This window comes from Pseudorasbora parva, chromosome 8 (genome assembly GCF_024679245.1).
Source record: "Pseudorasbora parva isolate DD20220531a chromosome 8, ASM2467924v1, whole genome shotgun sequence".
Lineage (NCBI taxonomy): Eukaryota > Metazoa > Chordata > Actinopteri > Cypriniformes > Gobionidae > Pseudorasbora > Pseudorasbora parva.
In genome coordinates, this window is record NC_090179.1 from 20,709,341 (window position 1) to 20,735,817 (window position 26,477).

Here is a 26,477-nt window from a genome sequence, read left to right on the forward strand (position 1 = left end):
AAATTAGAAAATATTAATGTTTTACTGTATTTTGATCAGATAAATGCAGCCTTGGTGAACATGACAGACTCAAAACATTTTTAAATATATGATTTTTTTTTTTTTGGTAAAACTTTATTTAAGATGGTCTTTGTTACATGTACTTATTATAGTAATAACTATACTATAAGTTTATTAACTACATTCAAGTAAATTATGCATAATTATTACATATAACTAAACCTAAAAAAATCATATTTCTATAACTCAAACCCCTATAGTATGATAGCACTTAAAGGGATACTTCACCCAAAAAGCATTTACTCATCATCATCATCATCATCATCATCATTTACTAATCCTCAAGTTGTTCCAAACCTGTATTCATTTTTTTTTTCTGCTGAACACACACACACAATACATTTTGAAGAATATGGGAAAGCAAACATTTGCTGGTCCCATTGATGTCCATAGTATGGAGAAAAAACTATTGAAGTCAGTTAGGTCCATCAACTGTTTGGTTATCCATATTCTTTAAAAATGTATTTTTTGTGTTCAGCAAAAGAAAGAAACTCATACAGGTTTGGAACAACTTGAGGGTAAGTAAATGATGATTTTAATTTTGGGGCGAACTATCCCTTTAACTGTATAATTCACTTTAAAAAGGAAAACTTAAAATAAAGTAATGAGAAAAAAGTGTCAGGTAATGTTGAAAGTTGGAGTCAAACCCCTATTAACCATATAAGCACCAAGGCTCAGTGTGCACTAACCACTAAGCCACATTTCTGACATATTTACAATAACTTCGAAGAAACTTTAATCTAAAGCAACTACAGTGCATTCAAAGTTTAGTGTTTTATCAGTGTATGGAGTCCCTTGAAACTGAACCCATAACCTTAGCATTTATGGCGCCCTGCTCCACAAATCAAACCAAAGGACAACTTGGTGATGTTTGGATGAGCTTATTTACACATTTGCTTTTCATACTGAGGATAGGAGACATATTATTCCAACAATAACACACAGGGACACATTTTTATCGTATTATCCGTCCTTTTTTTCTGGCCTCTAATGGTTCTGCTGCCAGAGGGCACACCCTCGACGACACCAGGGTCACTCGGGCGTCACAATATCACGGCGTTGAGCTTTCACCTCTGCCTGTGGCTCCAGGCGGGTTCGAGAGATCAGTGAGTGAGTGTGTGTGTGTTTTGAATTCTGATTTAGGATGTTCTCAGGTTCAAAGGTCATAATTACATAGGGTCAGACGGATTACCTTTCACTTAGTCACACACAGATCTTTAAAAAAAAAAAAATTATATATATATATATATATATATATATATATATATATATATATATATATATATATATATATATATATATATATATTCATAATTGTATTTATTTATTCATATATTCATATCGTGATAATGACAAAATATATGTATTAACAGAGTGTGTTTTCAAATATGATTACATGTATTAATGTGTAGTTATGTGCAGAGGTGGACAGTAGTGGAGTATTTTTACTTTTTACTCAAGTAGATTTTTAAGTATACTTTATCAGTGTTTTTCTTTGGAAAACTTTTGGAATGTAGCTTCACTATCCAAAGCATAATATATATAATGCCATATTTTTTACTGCACAGCATTTCATAAATAAAAGTTGTTGTTTTCTTACTTCATTACATTAAAAATGTAGTACTTTTTTGCTTGTAAAACTTACTCAAGTAAAACTTTGAATTTGTTTTACTTAAGTAAAAGTATAAAGTACTAGATTTTTAATGTTATTAAGTATTACATTATATTCAATATGAAATGTATTGCAGTAAAAAGTACAATATTTTGTTTTGGAAAATTGTGAAGTAAAAGTTTTCCAAAGAAGAACACTGATAAAGTGCATATACTTGAAAAACAAAATTACTTGGAAAGTACTTCAATACTGTCCGCCTCTGGTTATGTGTGTGTCTGTGTTTTGGTTGCATGTGCATGTTAGTGTGTTCATGTGTGTTTGGGTGTCTTAGTCTGTGTGGTTTTGCATAAGTGTGTATGAATTTGATGAGTTTGTGTATATTTGTATGTTTACGTTTTTGTGCGTCTGTGTGTGTGCGTCTGCGTGCGTGCTTGTGTGTGTGTGTGTGTGTGTGTGTGTGTGTGTGTGTGTGTGTGTGTGTGTGTGTGTGTGTGTGTGTGTGTGTGTGTGTGTGTGTGTGTGTGTGTGTGTGTGTGTGTGTGTGTGTGCGTGCGTGCTTGTGTGTGTGTGTGTGTGTGTGTGTGTGTGTGTGTGTGTGTGCATGTGTTGGAAGAGCCTCTCCCTTCCTCTGAATGCCGTCTTTGAGCAGTACTTTGCGGATTTGGCCAAACTCAAATATTTGCTCTCTGCATATTTAATATTTATGATGTCTGAGACAAATATTGAGCCATGCAGTGAGTGATAGACAGAGGTCAAGTACAGGAGCAGCACTGGGTGCAGTTCACACAGATAGATGCTGTACTACTTGTGAGGGCCAAATTGCTCTGAAACATGTCGAAAACTCGCATTTGAAGTTATCCTCACTATTTTAAAACCTCATAAATCATGTTTTGCTTCAAATCTACTGAGCTCAACGGGTCTGTGTGTTTCATGTTTGGCCTACTAAATGATTTATAAATAAAGCGTATTTTTTCTTATTATAAAACTGCAAAACATTATCTTTTTAAGGATATGATTTGGGTTTATGTTATGTCCTCATTTAGACAGATAGGTAAATATGTGTGATTCCTCTCTTTTAAAGCTTTAAGAGACTCAACCCACATTACAGAGTGACTCAGACCATACTGTTTACACACACACACTAGCCTTGTTTGCTCAAAGACCATCATGTAAATATGGCACGGGTCAGCAAACATCAGTATGAATGTCTTTATTCTACATTGATAAAGACCATGAGCACAATCAGGTGAGAGAGTATGTGTTTAAACGTGTACAATATCAGCATAACTAAAGTTTGAGCTTCAGACTGTCTTTGAATGGCATATAACATCACCACACACCCACGCTCACTCAAATATCATATCAGACTTATGTTATTTATTATATATTTGTTATATTATATTTATTATATTTGTTATATTATTTTATTCTCTACCAACTACTTTCAGCCACACACGCACCCTCCACATTTTGCCTAGCCAAATGCGGACATGACATTTATTTTGATTAAAGCTAATTAAAACAATCTTATTTTACATGCAAATTATTGATTCTGATTGGTCAGTCACAGTGGTCACTGTTTACTATTTTACTATTTTTATTTAATCACCCATAAACTGTATTTTGTACTGTCTTTCTACTTAATTGCATTAAAATGAAAAAGAAAGAAAAAACATTTGGACTAAGTATCCATGTAATAAGTTGGATAATGTACAGTCAGCTGATCATTATTGCAAAAACCTTACCGTATAAAGACTAAAAAAGATTTTTATTCTAAACTTTACAAATTCAATATACAGTGTTTATATAAAAAAATCTCTTCTGCATTTTGCAAAATCTACTCTGCATTTCTTTAATTAAAAATAAAGAAAAAAGTAATATTGTGAAAAATGATTACAGTTTAAAATAATAGTATTTCTATACTTTCAAATAGTATTTATTCCTGTGATCAAAGCTGAATTTTTATTATCATTACTCCAGTCTTCAGTGTCACATGATACTTTAGAAATCATGCACATTTATTGTCCATTTTGGAAACATTTGTGCTGATTAATATTGTTTATAACCTGTGATACTTTGTGAACCTGAGAACCTGTGATACTGTGAAACATTTTTAAAAAGAACACAATTTGTTTAAAATATTTTGTAACATAACATATATATATATATATAATATTTTTGTTTGGTAAGTAAATATTTGTCTAAATAGTTTTGTGTGCCTGAGGTAAAGTGAAGTTAACCAACTCACTTTGACATATAAATGTCTCAATCAAAGACCGTGATGACATTTGTACGAAGCTATTTTTCTCTTTTTTTCATCTTTTATCCTCTCCACCATGTTCTTCCGTTTTCTTGCTCTAATAAGCGACAAGAATGTCCAGATGTCACGTTTGAGATATCTTTCTTTGTTCACGCAGGCAAACAACACGCCTCTCTTTCGACATTTTTTCGTCTTGGACAGGATGAAACGAAATGAAAAAGAGACAATATTCGGTGATGATTGGGTTGGAGGTGGCAGAGCAGAACTCAGATAGCGACATAGACGTGTAGTCATGGATAAAGCAGGTGTGCGGTAGCGCTCGTGGACAGGGTGGGTGTTTAACGGATGGATAACACACAAACACACTGTATCATCAGTCCTTCTTTCAGAAAAAGCCATTAAACTGTTAGCTAAACGACAGCTGAGACTGCATTAGCAACATCGCCACTGATTAGCATCTACACGCACACACTCGTGGAAACGCGCGCACGGTTAGTCTCTGCGGAGCTGACCTGTTGACACGCCGATCGGTTTGTCAGAGATGGATGGAGTGTGTCAGAACTGTGGAGGAGGAGTGTAAAAGAGATGGAGAGGAGGAGGAGAAAGAGAGAGTGACAGAGGAGCAGATGGATGGGTTTAGGGCATTTACAGAGATGGAGGGATGCTGTTAAAGATGAAAAGAGGGAAAGAGACAAAAGGAAATAGAGAAAAGTCTGAGACATCACTTTTTCGGTTATTCAACCTCATAAAAGCATCAAAGGGACTTCAAAAACAAATGACGGAAAGTGTGTTTGCATCCCGTCGACGGCAGCTGGAAGAGCAGATCTGTCTCTTTTATATGTTTGTTTCCTGCCTTCCTCAGATAACATTGATAAGGAGAGAATGCGAGAGATAGCAAGAAAAGAATGAACGTGTTTAGAGCCAATGCAGCCTGATGAGAGGCGAGATATCATCATCCTCGTGCGTGTGCGTGTGCGTGTGCGTGTGTGTGTGTGTGTGTGTGTGTGTGTGTGTGTGTGTACAGGCGTACAACCCTCAGTGTAAAGGTGATGACATGAAGTTTAGCACTGTTCATAAAAGAGACATGAGTGTGTCGTCCTCTCACAGCATGTCTGCCAGTGTGTGTGTGTGTGTTTAAGCAGATGCAGGTGTTTTTTTTTTTACTGATTTCTATCATGATAAATGACAGCCAAAATGTACACCAAAAACAAACAAACAAGTAATCACAAGTAAACTTTTTTTTTAATATGGATGGATGGATGGATGGATGGATGGATGGATGGATGGATGGATGGATGGATGGATGGACGAGAGAGTGTTGTTTTGTGTCTATTAGTTTTGTATCAGATCTGCTGCAGTTGTCTGGTTTCTCCACACTGCCTGTGTGCTTGTCAAGTTGTAAAGAAGCTCTTTTGATCGTCTTATTGTCTGCTGTCTGTTCTCTTCTAATGCATCATTATTGCTTTTGTATCATTGTGTTCTTTTGAAGTCTGTGTATGTGCGTGATATGCAGATGAGTGGAATCAGCCCTGAGAGTGTGAGAATGCACTGATAACCATGTTCCGCTATGCCACTCTGTGTTTGTGAGTGCGTGTGTAAGCGTGTGTGATTATGAGAGCAGACAGATAGTCTTGTCTCTGTGTAAATCCTTCTGTTCTCAATTACCACTGGCAGCCAGTGGCACTCTCACAAAGACAGTGAGAACAATAACTGCTGCTGCTGCTGCTGCTGGGTGTGTGTGTGTGTGTGTGTGTGTGTGTGTGTGTGTGTGTGTGTGTGTGTGTGTGTGTGTGTGTGTGTGTGTGTGTGTGTGTGTGTGTGTGTGTGTGTGTGTGTGTGTGTGTGTGCGCTTCAGTAGCTCATATCTCTACTTGCTGATTGTCTTTGCTTTTTCACTACAAGTTTAGTACTTTTTTCATACAAGCCATACCCTATATACAACGATCAGGCATAACATTGTTTCCCAGCAGAACATTACCCAAAGCATCACACTGGCTCTGTCGTCTTGCCTTCTTCCCATAGTGCATCCTGGTGCCATGTGTTCCCCAGGTAAGCGACGCACACGGCCATCCACGAGATGTAAAAGAAAACTCAGGCCACCTTTTTTAACTGCTCCATGGTCCAGTTCTGATGCACACGTGCCCACTGTTGGCACTTTCGGCAGTGGACGGGGGTCAGCATGTACACCCTGACTGATCTGCAGCTGTGCAGCCCCATAAGCAACAAACTGCGATGCTTATTCTGCACATTTTTGTCCGAACCGGCATTAACTTCTTGAATAATTTGAGCTACAGGAGCTCGTCTGTTTGATCAGACCACATGGACCAGCCCTCGCTCCTTACGTGCATCAGTGAGCCTTGGCTGCCGGTTCACCACTGTTTCTTCCTTGGACCACTTTTGATAGTTACTTACCACTGTATCTATCTATCTATCTATCTATCTATCTATCTATCTATCTATCTATCTATCTATCTATCTATCTATCTATCTATCTATCTATCTATCTATCTATCTATCTGTCTGTCTGTCTGTCTGTCTGTCTGTCTATCTCTTTCTCTCTCCATCCATCCATCCATCCATCCATCCATCCATCCATCCATCCATCCATCCATCCATCCATCCATCCATCATCACATGGACCCCAGTAATGCGTTCGGTGTCTGCTGCACAGATGACTTGTTCTAGAAACCTCTGAAAGTGATTAACAGTGTTTGTACATCTGACTCCTGTCGTCTGATAGATAACAGCAATCAACAAAACTATTCTGTCCACTTCCAAAAACGAACATCTGTCGTGTCTGTTAACTAACAAGCTTCAGTTCAGCAGTGCTATTCCTGAGACAAAGTTAAGCCTGCGGAACGTTTCAAAGCCAACTTTAGCCTGCAAAGGAAACAATTACTTAGATCCAAAGTTGATGACAAGCTTAAGTTCCAAACATGAGGTTTGCTTAAACGCGTGGTCTTTTGTGGAGCGAGGCCTGCTCTCAGAAGGAGAGATGGCATGAGAGAGAGAGAGAGAGAGGGAGAGAGAGAGAGAGAGAGAGAGAGAGAGAGAGAGAGAGAGAGAGAGAGAGAGAGAGAGAGAGAGGATGAGAAGTGAATGTTCTGACCCAAACTCTGCCCTTGCTGTCGTCCGTAAGATGGATGGACTGGGCTTTAGAAGGACTCTAAAAGTAGATACACACATAAACACACACAGCTCAATATAGACCAGTGTGGCTCATCATTCTTCGATAGACAGAGAGAGAGAGGAAAGTTCCCTTAAATATCAAGACAAGAACTGAGGAAATTGATAGGTACAAGCTGACCGATGGAAAGACAAGAAGAGAAATTTGAGAAATATGTTGGGAATTAGAGGATAGATGAGGAGAGATGGAATAAAAACAGAGCTGTGTTCCAAAACCTAGTGAGCCGTCTTGCTGCCCACCACCTTCAGCAGCATCCTATAGTTGTAACTGACACCAATAGGCGACTTTCAATAGGCGACTCGAGAGGAATATATGGAAGCTTGTTTGCACCACAGAATAAAGCAATTTAAAAGATAATTGTGACTTTTAATCTCACAATTCTCACAACTGTGAGTTATAAAGTCAGAATTTCATGATATAAAGACTCAAAATTTTGCAAGTTATAAAGTCAGAATTGGGAGATATAAATATTTTGCGAGATTAGAAAGTAATTTTGACTTTATATCTTGCAATTCTGACTTCATAACTCACAATTGCGTCTTTATATCATGCGATTCTGGAAAAAATATTCTGAATTGTGAGATAAAAAACAATTTTCCACACAAAAAATATCAGTGCCGGAGTGTTTTGTGTAAAAATATCAATAAAGTGACTTGACTTAAAATTATTTTACTACTATTGTAGTTTAGACTTGTACCATTCTACTGGTATTTTGGACTTGTATTGTGTTGCTATCATAGTATTTTAGAAAAGTATCATGGTGTTTTAGATTTGTACGATAGTATATTGTGGTATTTTGAACATGTACCGTGGTACTACCTTGGTATTTTAGAAATGTGTCATGGTACTTTGGAAATGTAGTACCATGGTATTCTTAAGAAGTGCTTTTAAAAATATATCAGCAGCATACATGATTTCCGGTAATTGATGTACAGAGTACCATATTACAGTTTTTTCCAATTGCTAACACACTAAAAGGACATGCACAGCACAATTATTTAAATTGACACACAGAGAGCAAAACCTCTACTCAAGTCTCCTCCAGTCTAAACACATTTTCTGCTTTACACACATTTTGCAATTCAAAATGGCACTTTTTAAATGCACTGAACATGGTTCTCTGCATAAGACAAAAATCAGACATAAGTCACATGTTTGCCATTCATAATGACACTACATGTGCCAAATGGCCAATACATGTGTCACCTGGCCAAACACCTCATTGGTTAATTGTTAACACTTCAATCAGGATGTAAGCTCTATGAAAAGACCACAGGTGAGCACCTTTTTTACAACAACAATTTAAGAACAATGGAATAGAGCAGAGAGGAAGAGGAAGGGGGAAAGGGAGGATGCAATTTTCTTTTTCAGTTTACTGTTTTTTTTTGTGAGCATATTTTTGTTCAGGCCAATGTAAATATATCTGCTGTGCATATGTTGCACTGACTTGTTTGAAGAAAATTTTTAAAATAAATGTTTCAACAACTGTGTGTGTGTGTGTGTGTGTGTGTGTGTGTGTGTGTGTGTGTGTGTGTGTGTGTGTGTGTGTGTGTGTGTGTGTGTGTGTGTGTGTGTGTGTGTGTGTGTGTGTGTGTGTGTGTGTGTGTGTGTGTGTGTGTGTGGCATATGAGGACACAAGTGTATAATGACATAGGTATGACACAGGTATTACAAGGAGAGGGGGAAATATGAGAACATTGGCCATGTCCCCACTTTTCAAAATACTTATAAATCACACAGGATGAGGTTTTTTTAGAAAGTAAAAATGCTGAATGTTTCCTGTGATGGATAGGTTTAGAGGTAGGGGCAGTGTAAGGGGATAGAAAATACAGTATAAAAACCATTACGCCTATGGAATGTCCCCATATGTCACAAAAACAAACGTGTGTGTGTGTGATTGGTATAGCAGACGTGCCCTGCTGTTTTATTTCTTTTGTAAAGCATCCAGTTCGGCCAGCGTTGAAGCAACGTTACATTTAAGTCATTGCAGCGCTGCAGCTGAGACCACAGGAATGTAGCTCTCTCTCCTTCCTCCTCCCTCTATTCACTATCTTTTTCTCAGCCTGTTTTTCTCTTTCTACTCCCTGTTTCCTCTCTAGCTCCTGTCTGTCCCAGTCTCTACAGTTAGCCCAGGAAAAAGAAGCTGTCAGTGCAGTAACAGGATCTGTCGGGTCTTTGTGCATGTCCAGTGAAATGAAACACACACACACACACACGTGCTGGTCTTTTACCTGTCTGTCTCTCATTTCTGCTCCTCTACATGCGTCTCAGCTCTGGGCTCAGCTGCTTTCCGCTCTGGATAGATGTTGGTTTTGTTTCCTTCTAGCCACAGCGCTCAGCCTGTTCCAGATGCCCAGAATTCATTTCCATGGCACTGGGGAGGGAATTTACATCCTTAAACTGATCCAATTAGATCTCTGTTCTCCTGATAACAGACATGTTGGGATACACCCATGGGCATCAGGTCTATATAAGGGGTGTTACTAATTTATTTATTTATTTAAATAAATGAAAAATATGAAGGTTGATTTTAGGGTCTGTGCATAATCACTAAAATGTAGTTTAAAAAAACACTCAAGAATTTCTTCTCTGCTTTTTGTGGTCTGTTGCGTTTTGTATACAGATGACCGTTTTATCCCATTGACTCATGTTTTTAAGTTTTTTTAGAAGTTAAAAGGCTTAAGAATAAGTGCTCCTGAGAAATATGCAATTGCTGGATTTGAGAAACTTTGCGCAGGCAATGGGATCATGTGTTAATGAAAGAGTTTTCCAAGAACCACTCACGTCCTGGCTTTGTTTTGTTTCATTTTTTTTGTTTTGTTTCATGTTGTTTGTTGCATGTTTTTGTTTTGTAACATGTTTTGTTTTCTTTTGTGTTTTGTTTCATGTTTTGTTACATGTTTTGTTTTCTTTTGTGTTTTGTTTCATGTTTTGTTTCATGTTATGTTTTGTGTTGTTTTGTTTCATGTTTTGTTTTGTGTTTCGTTTCATGTTTTGTTTTGTTACATGTTTTTGTTTCGTATTTTGTTTTGTGTTTTTTGTGTTTTATTTTGTGTTTTGTTTTTTGTTTTGTTTCATGATTTCTTTTGTTACATGTTTTTGTTTTTGTGTTTTGTTTCATGTTTTGTTTTGTGTTTTTTGTGTTTCGTTTCAAGTTTTGTGTTTTGTTTTGTTACATGTTTTTGTTTCGTGTTTTGTTTCATGTTTTGTTTTGTTTCATGTTTTGTTTTTGTTTTTCATGTTTTATTTTGTGTTTTGTTTTGTGTTTTGTTTCATGTTTTGTTTTGTTCCATGTTTTGTGTTGTTTTGTTTCATGTTTTGTTTCATGTTTTCTTTTGTTACATGTTTTTGTTTTCGTGTTTTGTTTTGTGTGTTGTTTCAAGTTTTGTGTTTTGTTTTGTTACATGTTTTTTTCGTGTTTTGTTTCATGTTTTGTTTTTGTTTTTCATGTTTTGTTTTTTTTTTGCTTTGTGTTTCGGTTCATGTTTTGTTTTGTTTCATGTTTTGTTTTGTGTTTTGTTTTTGTTTCATGTTTTGTTAGGGGCCGTTTGAATGACACAGCTTTCAACTTGTGTATTTTACCCATTTATTTACATGACAAACGTGTTTTGGGGGCCTGAAACTTTAAAAAATGGGTGAAAAGATTCCGTTATCATCTCCGTTTTTCATGCAAATTTGTGAAAACTGTGATGTTATGCGCATATGTATTACGTGTTCAGTTGATAGGTGCGTAGTGTTTCTTTACTAAGTGACAACTAGTGGCCTAAAAGCAGAATTCAGTGTTTTTAGTAATTTTTGCAGCTCCATGAACAGTGATCATTTTGACAATGTTGTCATCTGTATGTGAAAAACAAAGAAAATTGGGGCTTTTTTGGTGCAAGAACATTATAATTCAAATGACACAATATGGTATCTTTAATATGCACTGATGAGCTTTTTCTCACACTCTGTGCTCTGTAAAACAGCTGCTTACTGAATGCTCAGACTCGACATTGAGTGTCTGACAACCCTGTGAGTGAACAGTGATAGATGTGTGTGTGTGTAGGGGATGGTAATGTCTTTAAGAGGTCTGTTTGAGGGATTTGAGTTCATTATGTGGATTTACATGCATCATTTACTGATCATGCTCCCCAGATGCAAATTTCGCATTTCTCCGTGGCTCATCGTTATTTTGATATCAACTCATCCGCGGAGATATAAAAAAGATTGAGAAGGAGCAAGACGGGGTCAGAAGCACATGAGATATTTATTCTTTAGTTATGATGGAGACTTTCATTTAACTTCTATTGTTTTTATGCTGAGCTAATGATATTTTCGATCTCCTTGCTTAAAATCTGTCCCTCATACGTTTTTAAATGTTCAATATTTAGTTATGTTTATTATGTTTATTAAGTGTTTGCTGGTCCTGACAGTGTAGTTAATTTCATGTTTTACTATCCTTGTGGGGGCCTTTGGTAGGCAAATCCTAATACAGACACGCTGAACGTAAAGTATTATGATCAGAGTGGGAAATAAACATTTTGTCAATGCGAAGCTGCCAAATTTTGTGCAAAAATGTCCAATTTTACCTGCTACTTATATTTTTTACTAGATTGTTTAATTTTGTGTTGGACAAAAACAGCCAATCAGACATGCATATTAATGTTTTTTATATATATTCTTCTTTAATTATATTAAATTATATATTCCTTCTTTAATCGCACATCACTGCAAATGCAAAACGTGCCTACATTTGACTGAAAACTTGTTAAATTCTCTCCCTAACTATAACTCTTGTTCAGACTGCCTGAACGAGAAAGCCAATGAAAACTAAAGATAGACAAAAAGAAAGTGATGTCCATTTCTCGATCAAAACTTACCAAATGAGTCACACATACACACACATATTTCCTTTAGAAATGTACTCTTAAAACGGACTTGTGCTCAGGTTTTCTGAAAGGGTTTTGTGTGTAAGTTAATTATACTTGATTAATGGTGTGTGTTTTCGCTCTTGTGATATCTGTGACGACACAAAGCAGCGTTCGGCCATGTCAGGCTCAAAGATCACTTACCGACACACTCTCTCATCAATCACACACACACACACAGCTCGTCAGGCTCCACAAACACTGAATAAGTGTTTATGTGATCACATGTGATGGGTCCCCTCTTAGTAACACACAGTGTCATCAATCACAGACACACATACATAAACACATACATGCTCACAAACACCACCAACCCAAAATTATCTCTTTTACTCACAATATTTATTTATCTTTTTTTCTTTTGTATCTCTCCATTTTTAACCTTTTTTTTTACATGCTTTAAGGCCTTTTGGCAATTTCACTGTCAACAAATCTCTTGTGTTTCTCTCCTTTATTCCCATCAATTTCACATTTTCTCTTTTTTTTCTTTCCCCCTGCTCCTTCGTTCTCTCCCTTTCCTCTCCGCTTCTCTTTTTATGTGGAGTTGCCGTAGGCGGCATGGCTGGCCAGCGAGGGTCACCAGAGGGAATTCTGGGAGCTGAGGTTCCAGTCATCCATTACCCTGCTTGTTTCTCACTCTGGCAGCCCTGCGACAGGGTTCTATTAAGAGCTCTTACACACACACGCACACACACTCACACTCATGCATTTGATCAGCGCTTAGATTACACTCTAAAAGCGCTGGACACACACATCACACCGTGTCGCAGACAGCCTCAGGCTTCACATGCACATAATGACATACAATATTCCACTGCAGTTTTCCTCATTATGCATGTAAGCATGCATTTATATGTGAGAGTGTATGTTCAGGTGCAGAGAATGTTCCTGTTTGTTAACCCTGACCTGAAAATGTAAAGCAGGGGTAAAAGAGAGTGAGAGATTATGAGAGCATTATAAGAGTAATAACAACATTTGTTTTGTTTTTGTTTTGTTTCTTTAAATTTGTTTAATAGAAGGAGACTGGACCATTTAAAGATAGGAAATATTTATATTTTGTAAATAGTTCATATAGGCTTATTGTGCACAGTTTGCATTTTTATTATATATATATATATATATATATATATATATATATATATATATATATATATATATATATATATATATATATATATATATATATATATATATATAATATTTTAAATACATTTTCCAAATAAAAACTTAAAATCCTTTAACTAAAAATATTAAGAGCAGCATAACTGTTTTCAAAAATGATAATAAGAAGAAATGTTTCTTATTAATCACCAAATCATTTCTGAAGGACCATGTGACACTGAAGACTGGAGTACGAATGCTGAAAAATTAGATTTGATCACAGGAATACATTACACTTAAAAATATATTAAAATAGTTATTTTACATATGAATAATATTTCACAATAGAACTGTTTTTATTGTATTTTTAATCAAATAAATGCCTAATTAAAAAAAATCTAACTGGCCCTGAACTTTTGGAGCAAATTTTTTGTAGCATATGGTACTTTGACCATTTTATCATCTGCCAGGTGAAACTCAGAAGTTAAATGTGTTCGGAATGCCATTTAATTCTGTCTTTAAGCGTTTACTGTTAAATGTATTAGCAATTAAACCATTCATTGTTTTCCAATGAATAGATAATCCCTCTCTTGATTTTACCTCCTCTTGCTCTGCTGTTAAAGAAACCCGTAAGTACTATCATTAAATCCACATCGGCATTCACTCGCGCGCACCTACAGGCTGACACACATTCGTATTTTATACAGACGCAACCCAAACACTATATTTTTTCTCTCTTTTCACCACATAACACCTGGTCTTAAAGCCTGCGGTAAACTTTAAAGCCCTGTACAGCTGCAGCATACATCATAAACCTGCGACCAGAAGACATAAGTACATCATAAACGTGAGCCAACCCTCACACACCTCACAGCGCTCCTCAGCCAAACACACACCGCTTTATAAACCTCTCCTCTTTATTATGACATCATAAACATGAGCCCTAGTTCCAGATTCATCTGTGTGTTTGCTGCTGTTCTTTTAAAACCTGTGAAAGAAAGGAAGGAAGTAAAAGAATGAGGGGGGAGAAAGGAAAAGGGGAAAGGTGAGTGAGGAAGCAAGGAAAGGAGAAAAGGAGTGAAGGAGGAAGTGGAAAAGCAAGAAAAAGGAAAGATCAATGAAAGAAAAGAGGAAAGAAATGAGGGAATTTTGAAGCAAAGGGAATTATGGAAGGATGGAATAAACTTCCCGGAAGGAAGGAAGGAAGGAAGGAAGGAAGGAAGGAAGGAAGGAAGGAAGGAAGGAAGGAAGGAAGGAAGGAAGGAAGGAAGGAAGGAAGGAAGGAAGGAAGGAAGGAAGGAAGGAAGGAAGGAAGGAAGGAAGGAAGGAAGGAAGGAAGGAAGGAAGGGAAGACAGGAAGGGAAGACAGGAAGGGAAGACAGGAAAGAAGGGAGAAAGTATGGAAGAAAAGAACAAAAGGACAGAAAGAAAAAGGAGGCAAGGAAAGAAGTTAAAGGGAGTTTGGAAAGAAGTAAGCAAGGGAGGAAGAAAATAAGGAAGGATGAAAGGAAGCAATGAAGAGAGAAATAATCAATCAAAGGAAGGAAATAAGAATAAAAGAAAAAGGAAGCATGGAAAGAATGAAAAAGAAAAAGGAAGAAAAGAAATGAAGGAAGGAAGTACAAGAGAGAGGGTGAATTAACACGGTAAGCCTAAAAGGAAATAAGACAAGAAGGAAAAAAGGAAGTGAGTAAGGAAAGAAGACAATCAAGAAAGAATGTAAGTTTGAGAGTCAGAATATTTGGAGGAGAGATTGAAGGAAAAAATGGGAAGTCAGGAAAGTAAAAAAGAAGAGGGCGATGGAGTGAAGGAAAGAGTGGGACAGTTAAAAGCAAGACGACAGCTCTCTTGGCAAACAGATTTGAGTGTGATCTGATCTGTGTATCTTCATAATGAGGACTTTCACTCCTTCTAAAAAGATGGAGGGAGGGATTAGTCTCAGATAGAGCGGTGCAGGGGTCTCGCCGTACGACTCGTGTGATTTACACTTTGACAGATTTAGGCTTTTGGGGTGAAGGGAAGCTTAACACCAGGAAATTTATGGATATTTGTGAGTTATTTTTGGAGGCATGTGTACTTTGGCTGGTGGTAGGTATGCTGTACTTAGTTTGCTTATCACAGGGCGATCTTGTTTCAATAACCATCAAATAGCTGACTGAAGAAGGGCATGTTTGGGTAGTTGATTGTTACAAAATATATACACATATATATCTATATGTTTAAATGTCAGTAAGAGTTTTTCAAAGAAATTCATACTTTTATTCCACAAGGATGCGTTGATTTTACCCAAAGTTGCATTAGAGACGTTTATAAGGATAGAAAAGATTTCTATTTTACATTAATTATGTTCTTTTGAACTTTCTATTCATCAAAAAATCCTTGGGAAAAAGTATCAATCACAGTTTCCATGAAAATATTTTACATTGAAAATCACGTTTGTTGATTTCTCAAGGATCATGTGACGGGTAGTTATGTGATCATGTAATGGGTGCTGAAAATTAGGGAGACATAGGAATAAATTACATTTTAAAATATATTAAAATACAAAAGTTATTTTACATACACCGTAAAAATATATATTTCAAAAGTAAGTTACGTAAGTTAAAGTTCATTGAAATTAAAAATTTGAGTTAATACAGTGAAGGAAATATTATGTTATCGGAACAACATTAATTATCTAAGCTGAACTGACAAAAGATAAAAAGTTGGTAAAGACAATAATTTTTTTACAGTGTGGTAATTCAGATAGTTGACAAAAATCACTACTTTTTTGAGAATGATGACATCACCCTTTATTCAAATATTATTTAAAGATTTTGTAAGCATATTGCGTAATTGTGTGTTTTATTTGTGATAAAACATGCCAAGTTGTGCTATTTTTATTATTCATCACAACGTTTTTTAATGTATGTGATTCAGATACAATAATATTTTGAGTTTCTGTTGATTAAACCAATCGCCTTAATTGTATTAACTAAAAAAAATTATTTCAATTAACTCAATTAAATTAAGTAATTTTAAGGCAACCAGGTTACTTACTTTTTTATGGTAAACCAATATTTTTTTTTACAGTGTAGTACTATTTTTTATATTTATTTATTAAAAACATATTTATTATGTAATTAATAGCATATGAGACCTTTCATTTTAAGAATTTTTTCTTAATCCTCATAATATATAATACCTTATCATATTTTATTTAAAAGTACTACTAAGAAATCAATTAATTTATAAACCAGAATCGTTAAGTAAAACGAGAATTGTTTACTTCCTAACGATTAACACCACTAGTAATGAATGCTAATAAACTGTGAATGGCTGTATAATATTTTCAAGCTAATGAAAAGGGTCTGGTAGGACATTACCTTAAATGAGTGCACTGCTTTGAAGATGGGATCTAAAGGTGTGTGTGTGTGTGTGTGTGTGTGTGTGTGTGTGTGTGTGTGTGTGTGTGTGTGTGTGTGTGTGTGTGTGTGTGTGTGTGTGTGTGTGTGTGTGTGTGTGTGTGTGTGTGTGTGTGTGTGTGTGTGTGTGTGTGTCTAATCAGTAGCCGTTTCCTGTCTCTCCCTCTATCTCTCTTTCTCTCTTCGGCCTTTGTTTCCAACTCTTGTCAACTTTAGGGAAACTACCGTCTTTGGTGTGTGCGGTGTGTTTGTACGCGAGTAAGTGTGTGCCTATTTCTGTACTGATCAGTATTTCATGGCAATGCAGATGTTGTTCATCCACAAGAGAGAGGGAGAGACATGTATCAATGTTAGTTTATGTAAGGAGAGCGTGTTTATATAACGTTTGCTGCATTAGGACATCATCACAGTGAAGACTAGAGAGAGAGGGATGTAAGGAAAGAGCAGAGGAAAGAGCTCTGGCGTTGTGAGTAATGCGGAGAATGCGATGAAAGATGGATGAAGAGATATGCCAAGAGAAAAGATGGAAGAGTGAAATATTGGAGGGATGGAGAGATGACGAGCGGCGAAAGAGGGAAATAAAGAGGGAGAGAGAGATGATCCAGTCATATCCCAGTAGTGTTCCATCACCCCAAACTCACAATAAGCATCGATCCACCTATACCTGAGTGTGTGCGCGTGCGTCGTTCACCGTTGTCTTATTCGCACTCTCACACACACACATGATTGATCACTGAATCAGTCTCACCAACATTCAGCCATAAAAGCTATAACTGGCCCTCATAAAAGCAGATTTATCAGGCCAGGCCTGCCCGGTGCCCGCACGCCGCCCAAAAGCATGTGACACCTCCATGATTGGGCTGGAATTGAATAAACCTGCACTATTGACGCCTGTGTCTGACAAGTCAATCAGCTCCTGGTACACACGTGCAGCCTCCTGAAAGACTTTTTGTGTTTCTGCATACATTTCATTTACAAACTAACTCGTAAATGCGAACACATGTGGCCAAGTGTGCGTTTATGTGTCGCTGCGCTTTAGCGTCCTGCGCCTTACGCTGGGTTAAATATAAACCAACTCTAACTTCACCCTCCTTTGAAGCTACTGAAAACCAGCGAAGCTCTAAATAGGAGTAACCAAATCTCGCTGCGACAAGGTAATTAGGCCGAGTTTGTCTGTTTTATCCCCTTTGAAATATTGCGTTGGGTTAGTTCTGCTTGCAATTAAACTAAAGGGTGTCCATTTCCTTTTAAACGCTCCTTAGATAAACTCTCAAACATAGCCTTCGGAGAAGTCCTCAGTAAAAGTCGCCCATGCGCAAAAGCCTACAGGAATCCAATCAGAGAAGAGGAAATTGGTCTTTTATTCTTTTCCTCAAGCCCACAATGAGCAGCATCACAGCTAAGTGAGAGGAAATCAAAGAACATAATATTACGATAATAGGCTGTGATTTACATTATCTGCCTATAATCCCATTTGGCTTTTTGTAATATCGAAACACATTTTTGAGACTAAATCATACAAATAGATTGGCATTTATTTGACAGTCTTTTAGTGCTCGCCATTTGTCACCTTGTTTGACTTTTACTCCTAATTAAAAAGGTGTGAACGCATTATGGTGGCAGCCAAAATGAAGATAGCCGGTGCGCGCCTGCTAGCACATCAGTAACACGTGTACGCCAGCTCGCCTCCGAAACACCTGCGTTTGCAGGAGGAGGAAAGAAATCAGCCTTTAAAGGCTTTTTTCCAGCACTAATGACATCAGTTTAAAAGGTGGCACTGAAAAGATTGCGTAGCGCGCTAAGTGCCTCTTACATGCGCGATTATTAAAACGTAGACCTGACTGTTTTAATGGCCACCGTTGCTCCACAGGAATTTCATTTCCCGCTCGGTTTAAGAAACAGAGCGACGGCCTGTGGATGTAATGAGCCTTTTTTGTGGTGTCTAATTTCTTATTACAAAGGTGTGCGCGCGTCTGTTCCACCGCCGGTAAGCACACCAGATAGGCCTATCTCTCAAATATTAAATATTAGGCTTTAAATTGGACACGCCGTACGGGAGAGCTCGCTGTTCCCTCTCAAGTGCATCACACATCAAAGGCTCTCAGACAGCTCAATAAATGTAATGAATGTTCTACACCCCCGCCTCGGACCAGAGGTGGTATGTTCTACTACGTTAGCATTAAAATAGTCTTTTAAAGATCATATCTACAGGCGTTTAACCCTGAAATGAAATATGCCTGACATATGAAATATTAGTCAGAAACACTGAACAATGTATTGAATGTTTAGACAAAAATTGTTTATATTATTATATTGTTATATATTTAAATTTGTTGATATATCAGGATTTTATTGCTCATATGCTATAGTGAGAATATGGAGCTCAAACTCAAGGAGGAAACTCAGAGCCACCCCCCCCCCCCCCCCCCCCAAAAAAAAAATGCTATTTGGTGCAGATGCCAAAAATTAAGATGAGTTCAGAAAGCTTAATGCAAATCAATGAAATATTTATAAAAATATAACAGACTTTATACAAATTTATTTAAAGGTGCAGTATGTAAATTTTAGCAGCATCTAGCGGTGAGGTTGTGAATTGCTACGGCCCACTGCTCACCCCTTCCTTTTGAAACGCATAGAGAAGCTACGGTGGCCAACACAGGGCAAAGATTGTCTGAGACAGAAGAGAGCGACTAACGCTCTGTAGAGAAGTTTGTACGTTTAGGGCTACTGTAGAAACATGGCCGCACAAAATGGCAACTTCACTGTAAGAGGACCTGCGGTGTATAAAGATAGAATTGGTTCATTCTAAGGTAATAAAAACATAATGGTTCATTATGTACGGTCTTTATACACTACTGAAAACATAGTTATGTGCTGTATATTATTGCATTTCTGTCAGTAGATCCTCATAAACATTACACATTGCACCTTTAAATATCAGTTGTCACCTTATATCTCCTAAAGATATATCTTAAGATAATTCAATGCTTTGTTTTAATGAAAAAAGTTAATAATAGGTGCATAACACAACGATAATTGTATTGCTTTCAAACAATTAATTGTGATTAATCGCACACAATAATATGTGTGTGTACTGTGTATAATTATTATGTGTATGTGTGTGGATATATATATATATATATATATATATATATATATATATATATATATATATATATATATATATATATTAGGGATGTCACAATACTCAATATAATATTGAACCATTCGGGACGGCATTCACGGTTCAATACGCGCTGGTGAATTACGTTTTTTCCGGTTTTGGATTTAATTAATTATTTCCATTTCTCTCCGTTTGAAATATTCCTCTCAGTTTATTTCGGCTCTTTTTGAGTGTGCCTGTGAGTCTATGCACTGATATGAGCAAATATCCAATCATTGCCAGTCATATCCTATCAAATATCCTTTCCGGATAAATATTTCATTGAAATGTTTAAAACCAGCAAGGCACAGACTGTTTAATGCATGCAATGTTTTGCATTGAGTGTCGCATTAAACGTCTGTCAAACACACGTGATTACTGGACAGACTTACTGCGCTAATACTGTCAAATACACACAATGTTAACATATAAACACAGTCGGTTATGTCTGAAGTGAAAGTAAAATCGCGTGCTTCTATATATGAGATATAAGCAGGTTTTCAATTGAGAGCAGCAGCCTAGTGAACCGCCTGTCCATAAAGGGACAGTTCACCTTTAAAATGATGTTAATTAGCCTGGATGCCAGCCGAACTTAGCCCCGCCCACAAAAATTTTAGGTCGGGCAATTCGGTCTGGCCTTGCTCCATAGAGGAGTAATTATCCCCGAACAGAAACTGTTCGGACCAATGAAATCATCAGGGCTTTAGACGATGACGGACAGATGATAAACAGAAACGTAATCATGCACGTCATCAAAGGGGCTTGGATTATATTTGTTTGAATCCTAAACGGAGAGCTTGTTTGTATGCATTCACCTTCACAATTTATCTCAGAAATGATGATCATGTTGGGTAAGTACTTTGTGTATCATTAAATTATTTTACAACACTGGCAAAGATCGTGTAGTCCAGCCTGATTTCAGCACACGTGCAGACAGGGTTGCCAAGTTTTTACAACAAAACACGCCAACTACTAGCCCTAATAGCTTCTGGGGGGTTCTCCGGGGGAAAAATGGCGTTTGGGGGGTAAAATGTGTGTTATTTTGGCAAGGTTGCTAAAATTCGCACTCATGGGTCTATATATCACATAATAGTCGCTTAAACCCGCGGACATAGAAAAGAACCCGCGGAAAAAACGCAGACTTGGCAACACAGTACAGTTGAACTATGTTGACATTTGACAATGCGTCGCTTCGTTGCTCTGATTGGTTGTCGGTCTATCCAATTGTAGGTGTACCAAATGTCTTTCCTGGTTCGGTTTAAACACGCCCCATAATCACAGCCCAATGGAGCAGTTTCAGACTCGTATTCTGACTAGAATTGAGTATGGCTACGTCAGGCTAGATGTTAATTAAAAAAAAGACCGCTTTTAATAAATGTTGTATATTGAAGACTATGAAGTTTTAATTTAAGGCTACATTTATTCATTCAATTTCATACTTAAATGCTACTGTACATCTCTGAGCTGCCACTGTAAATCTTTATATATGTTTATTTTATATTATAGAATACACTAGGAATGTGTACAAGGGTTTTTAGATAAAGTTTTAAGTTTAAGTACGTGTTTTTAAGTCTTTTTTTTAATCACGATTATACAGCACTACTATAAAGATACATTTATTAGCATTCAGACCAGCGGACAATTATAGATGAATTATGATGCTGTCAATGTTTTTAACCATTCATCAGCTGCAAAAAAATCTCTATAAAAGTGATTACAACGATATCGCTTCTCTGTGCCGTTATCTTTATATTTGTGGTGTGAACGATTTTTAGAACTATATCTTTATCATTATCTTTATATTCATCATCCTTGGTGTAAACAGGCCTTAACCTTGGTTGGTCCCTTAAATCTGATTGGTTGATCTTGTTCCAGAATCAACCAAGATGTGATCCAGGTACATACTGCACTTGGTCAAATCAGTTTCTCTGTTGTATCATACAGTGAGTAAAATAAGTATTTAAACACCCTGCTATTTTTTGCAAGTTCTCCAACTTAGAAATAATGGAGGGGTCTGAAATTGTTCTAGGTGCATGTCCACTGTGAAAGACATAATCTAAAAATATTTTAAAAATCTAGAAATCACAATATAAGATTTTTTAACTATATATTTGTATGATACAGCTGCAAATAGGTATTTGAACACCTGTCTATAAGCTAGAATTCTGACAACCTCCTGTACACCTCCACAAGGCTGGAAAGGGCTATGTGGAAATTGCCAAGCAGCTTGGTGAAAAAAGGTCCACTGTTGGAGCAATCATTAGAAAATGGAAGAAGCTAAACATGACTGTCAATCTCCCTCCATGCAAGATCTCATCTTGTGAGGTCTCAATGATCCTAAGAAAGGTGAGAAATCAGCCCAGAACTACACAGGAGGAGCTGGTCAGTGATATGAAAAGAGCTGGGACCACCGTTAGTAACCAATACCAGTAACCAAGGTTACTGTTGGTAATACACTAAGACGTCATGGTTTGAAATCATGCATGGCACGGAAGGTTCCCCTGCTTAAGCCAGCACATGTCCAGGCCCGTCTAAAGTTTGCCAATGACCATTTGGATGATCCAGAGGAGTAATGGGAGAAAGTCATGTGGTCAGATGAGACCAAAATGGAACTTTTTGGTCATAATTTCACTAAACGTGTTTGGAGGAAGAAGAATGATGAGTACCATCCTAAGAACACCATCCCTACTGTGAAGCATGGGGGTGGTAGCATCATGCTTTGGGGTGTTTTTCTGCACATGGAACAGGACGACTGTACTGTATTAAGGAGAAGATGACCAGGCCATGTATTGCGAGATTTTGGGGAATAACCTCCTTCCTTCAGTTAGAACATTGAAGATAAGACGAGGCTGGGACTTCCAACATGACAATGACCCGAAGCACACAGCCAGGATAACTAAGGAGTGGCTCTGTAAGAAGCATATCAAGGTTCTGGCGTGGTCTAGCCAGTCTCCAGACCTAAACCCAATAGAGAATCTTTGGAGGGAGCTCAAACTCTGTGTTTCTCAGCCACAGACCAGAAACCTGACTGATCTAGAGAAGATCTGTGTGGAGGAGTGGGCCAAAATCCCTCCTGCAGTGTGTGCAAACCTGGTGAAAAACTACAGGAAATGTTTGACCTCTGTAATTGCAAACAAAGGCTACTGTACCAAATATTAACATTGATTTTCTCAGGTGTTTAAATATTTATTGGCAGCTGTATCATACTAATAAATATTTAAAAATCATACATTGTGATTTCTGGATTTTTTTTTAATTTTTAGATTATGTCTCTCACAGTGGACATGCATCTACGATGACAATTTAAGACCCCTCCATGATTTGTAAGTGAGAGAACTTGTAATATTAGCAGGGTGTTCTCACATTTTTAACACGACTTTTCTAAATAATCATGTATGGATAATCTAGTAAACGTAAGTTTTAGAGTAAATTTTCATTTTGAAATATTAATAACAATACACTTACTTATCATTAAAGATTTCAAAGCAAAGAGACACTAAAAAGTTTTACTTTTTACTTTACCTTTTACTTGCTAAAAAGTATGAATGATCAACCAGGGGCCATAAATTATGTTGTAGATTTCTGATAACGGGTACAAAAAACTTTTGATCATGTTGATAATTTAGAGGCTTTAGAAATTTGCATATCAAATATGATACACCAAGGTTTTAAAGCAAATTGCTTTTCCTGCAGAGTTCAATAACATGCTGTTATTACCTTCCGACGCCCTGAGGTGTCTATATGTGTGTGGTAATACTATGGTAAATTAATGGTAAATTTGGTACTATGGTACCAAACTATGGTAAATTGAAATTTCCACCGTGTCCCGTTGTGTTTAAGATACGTTCTTCCTTCTCCTGCCTCACCTAATTTATGTTTTAAAAATGTTACCTCTGACACTGCTGCAGACTTTATCACACCCCACGGCCGGTATACAGTGTGGGACATGTATGTGTGTGTGGAAACGAAAGGGAAGTATCTGTGATTACAGCAGCCCCGTATCATAAACCCCTCCTTTCCCCCACCCCCCCGAGGTGGCACATTCCAGCGGTCGGCCGTGTGCCGCGCGGTGCCTGAGGCCACACTTCAGGAGAGAGACTTCTCAACCCCGAAAATCAGTGGTGTGAATACAAGTCCAGCACTTCCCACCTATGTTTTCTGGAAAGAAAAAAAAATGGATCCCCCCGTGGCCCCTACAAGTCTCACGGATTGAATAGCGCATTGTACTGCAGACTACTGGTTCTGTTTTAGGCCGGCCTGTGTTATTGCGCCCGAGTCACGTCTTGTCATTCCCGCTGTCAAAGCAATTAACTTCATGTTAGCCAGAGAACACAATCTATCTGTTTCACACCCGACGGTCTGGCGCAACGGATCCCGCCACTTACACGAACGCTTTTCATATCCAAAACATAAATTATGCTTGTACTAACTGATCCTCCTGAGAAGACCGCAACGACTTTTAAGGTTCTTAATGACGAATTGAAAATGTATGATGTTGTAATAAAGTGGAGCGTACTGCATTTAAACGATCATTTTTATGTCATCTGCGGTGGCTGTTTGTTCCACTCAAATATAAAGACTAAATTATTCAGCATGTAGGTGGAAGTTTTGGGAGCTCAGCCAGTTTTGTTTTTACTTGGCTGTGTGTGGAGATGAAACATAGGCCCCTCGTCATAGAGCCGGGCCCCAGGGCCCACGGGGGCCGCGACGGGTGAGACTGCACAGACAGGGCCAAGATGATGGGGTACTAATTCAACACAACGCAGAGGGCTCACTCCTGAAATAGATGGCAAAAAAACGCACTCTCTCTTTTTCTGTGACCCTGGCAAATGAAAATAATCTGAAATAATTAGAAGCAAGCCAGGGACCGGGTTAGAGGGTAAACACGGCGCAGGCGCGGCGGACTGAGCCAGGGCACCTCGGAGGAGGGGGGCACTCTGACCCCGTCCACATAAAGCTTGATTTATGGCACGCAGGGCGCAGCAGCGGGGATGCGGTACCTCTCTCGGAGAACCAAATTACCGAGGTGGAGATTAACACACGCTCTACGGGCCTACTTCCAGATCCGAGGAAATTTTTTATTTACATTTTTCCACTTTCATTTCCTCCCTTCTCTTTTAATGGTAATTGGTTGGTGTTAGGAAAGAGAGCTCTCAAAGCCCCTCAAGAGTGTTTTATTTAGGGATACAGATGGAGAAGACTGGCAGTTTTGTGTGCTACACATGCAATATTTTTTTGTATGTCAAAATGTGCAGAATTGTATTAACAGACGTGACAAGCAATACGTCATCTTGAGAATTTTAGACTTGACATTATTAGTTTGTTCATTTTTTATGCTTAAAATGATTTTTGCTTTTTTTCTAAAGAAAAATGCAAAAATTAAAAACAAAAGAAATGTAATATTTGTATACAAATAAAAACATTTCTACCAATTTCATAAAAAATCTTGATTGATTTTGAAATGTCAAAGGGTGTAGCAATTAAAAGTACTTACTTTTTTCAAGTTTAAAAAAATGTCATAAATATCAAGTTTTTTTCTTAAGATGACTCCATTTGACATAAGCAAAACTTTTTTTTTCATGAAAGGTCAAAATGCCATATTACTAAAAACTTAATGACTTTGACATGCAGTCAAAGGGCTCCTCTCTGTGTTTTGGTTTTCTTGTCACATGACATTCAACATGGCTTCCTGTTGGATGCTTCTGATCTGGCATATAAACAAATTGACTTCAAACATTTTTTAAAGAATTAATGATAATTAAAAAATGTCAGTCGTTCTTCTTTTCAAGAATTTCATTTTTTTTTTTTTTTTTTTTGCTTTAAACCTCACCAAGATATTGAAATGACTTTTAAATCAAAAACAAAACAAAAAAAACTTTCAGATGTGCAAGTCTTTGAATGTATTGCCTTTTTATTTATATATTTATTTGATTGACCTTTAAGTAGGCTACTCATTGTGCAAAATGTTATTAATGTTGTTGTTGATGACGTTGTCCTTGTTATATTTAGTAGCTATTAAAAATTTATGAAGCTCTATCAAGCCACCTTTAAGAACATTATATAGCGTTTTCATTAGATTTTCAAGCTATTAGAGGCAAACAAAAGATGACTAAGTGGTAAGGAGCCTCAGCCCCGGGCTCTGAATTGGTCGGTTGGAGCAGTTTTAAATGAGTTTTGGTTGAGCCCATTGATTGAGTGGCCCCGCACTTTAAATTAATAGCTGGTTGTGGAGTCCAGCGTCTGCAGGGAGGCGCGGTGCAGGCTTAATGCAGCTTTTCGCTCCTGTCAATGGGAGGTCTATCTCGATGAATGGTTGAACTATTTCATGTGGATTTGGCTGCGATATTCCCCCCCTCTTTCCCGTTAGGATGTGCAGGAATGCATCTCGTACACAGTGTTTCCATTAGAGCGCGGCTCCGGGGCCGAGGGAGACCGCGGGGAGCAGCTCCTTCTCGGCGTCAGTTTCTCGCCCTTCTGGGATTCCCCTCCGCACAACTTTTAGCTAACGGCTTAATGCGCGCAGTCTCGAGCTCGTCTACTGCAAATAAACAACACCGAGCTGTACCGCTGCCCGCCAGCATGCTTGCCAAAGTATTGCGTCTTGAAATGAAGGGGAAAGCATTGGCTTCCAAACGTCCGCAGGTTTTTTGCAGCGACGCAAAATAGCTTCACAATGCAGCTTAAAAGTAAAAACAAACAAACAAACAAAAAAACAAATAAAAACAACTGTAGTCATAGAACGAGTTTGACGCAACTTGAAAGCAGTTTCCTCGACATTTTTTT

The 26,477-nt window shown here is 37.5% G+C and overlaps 1 protein-coding gene and 1 long non-coding RNA gene across 17 annotated transcripts in view; one reads left to right on the plus strand and one right to left on the minus strand.

Annotated features, from left to right (window-relative positions):
* The window catches only part of mecom (MDS1 and EVI1 complex locus), a 258,236-nt gene that overhangs the window by 199,055 nt on the left and 32,704 nt on the right, over positions 1-26,477 (plus strand). The gene's annotated exons all lie outside the window — the stretch shown is intronic.
* LOC137084243 (uncharacterized) overlaps positions 1-26,477 on the minus strand; it is a 31,940-nt gene that overhangs the window by 1,027 nt on the left and 4,436 nt on the right. The window contains exon 2 of the long non-coding RNA XR_010906722.1: positions 9,351-9,493. This is a non-coding gene — a long non-coding RNA (uncharacterized lncRNA). The remainder of the gene's footprint in view (positions 1-9,350; positions 9,494-26,477) is intronic.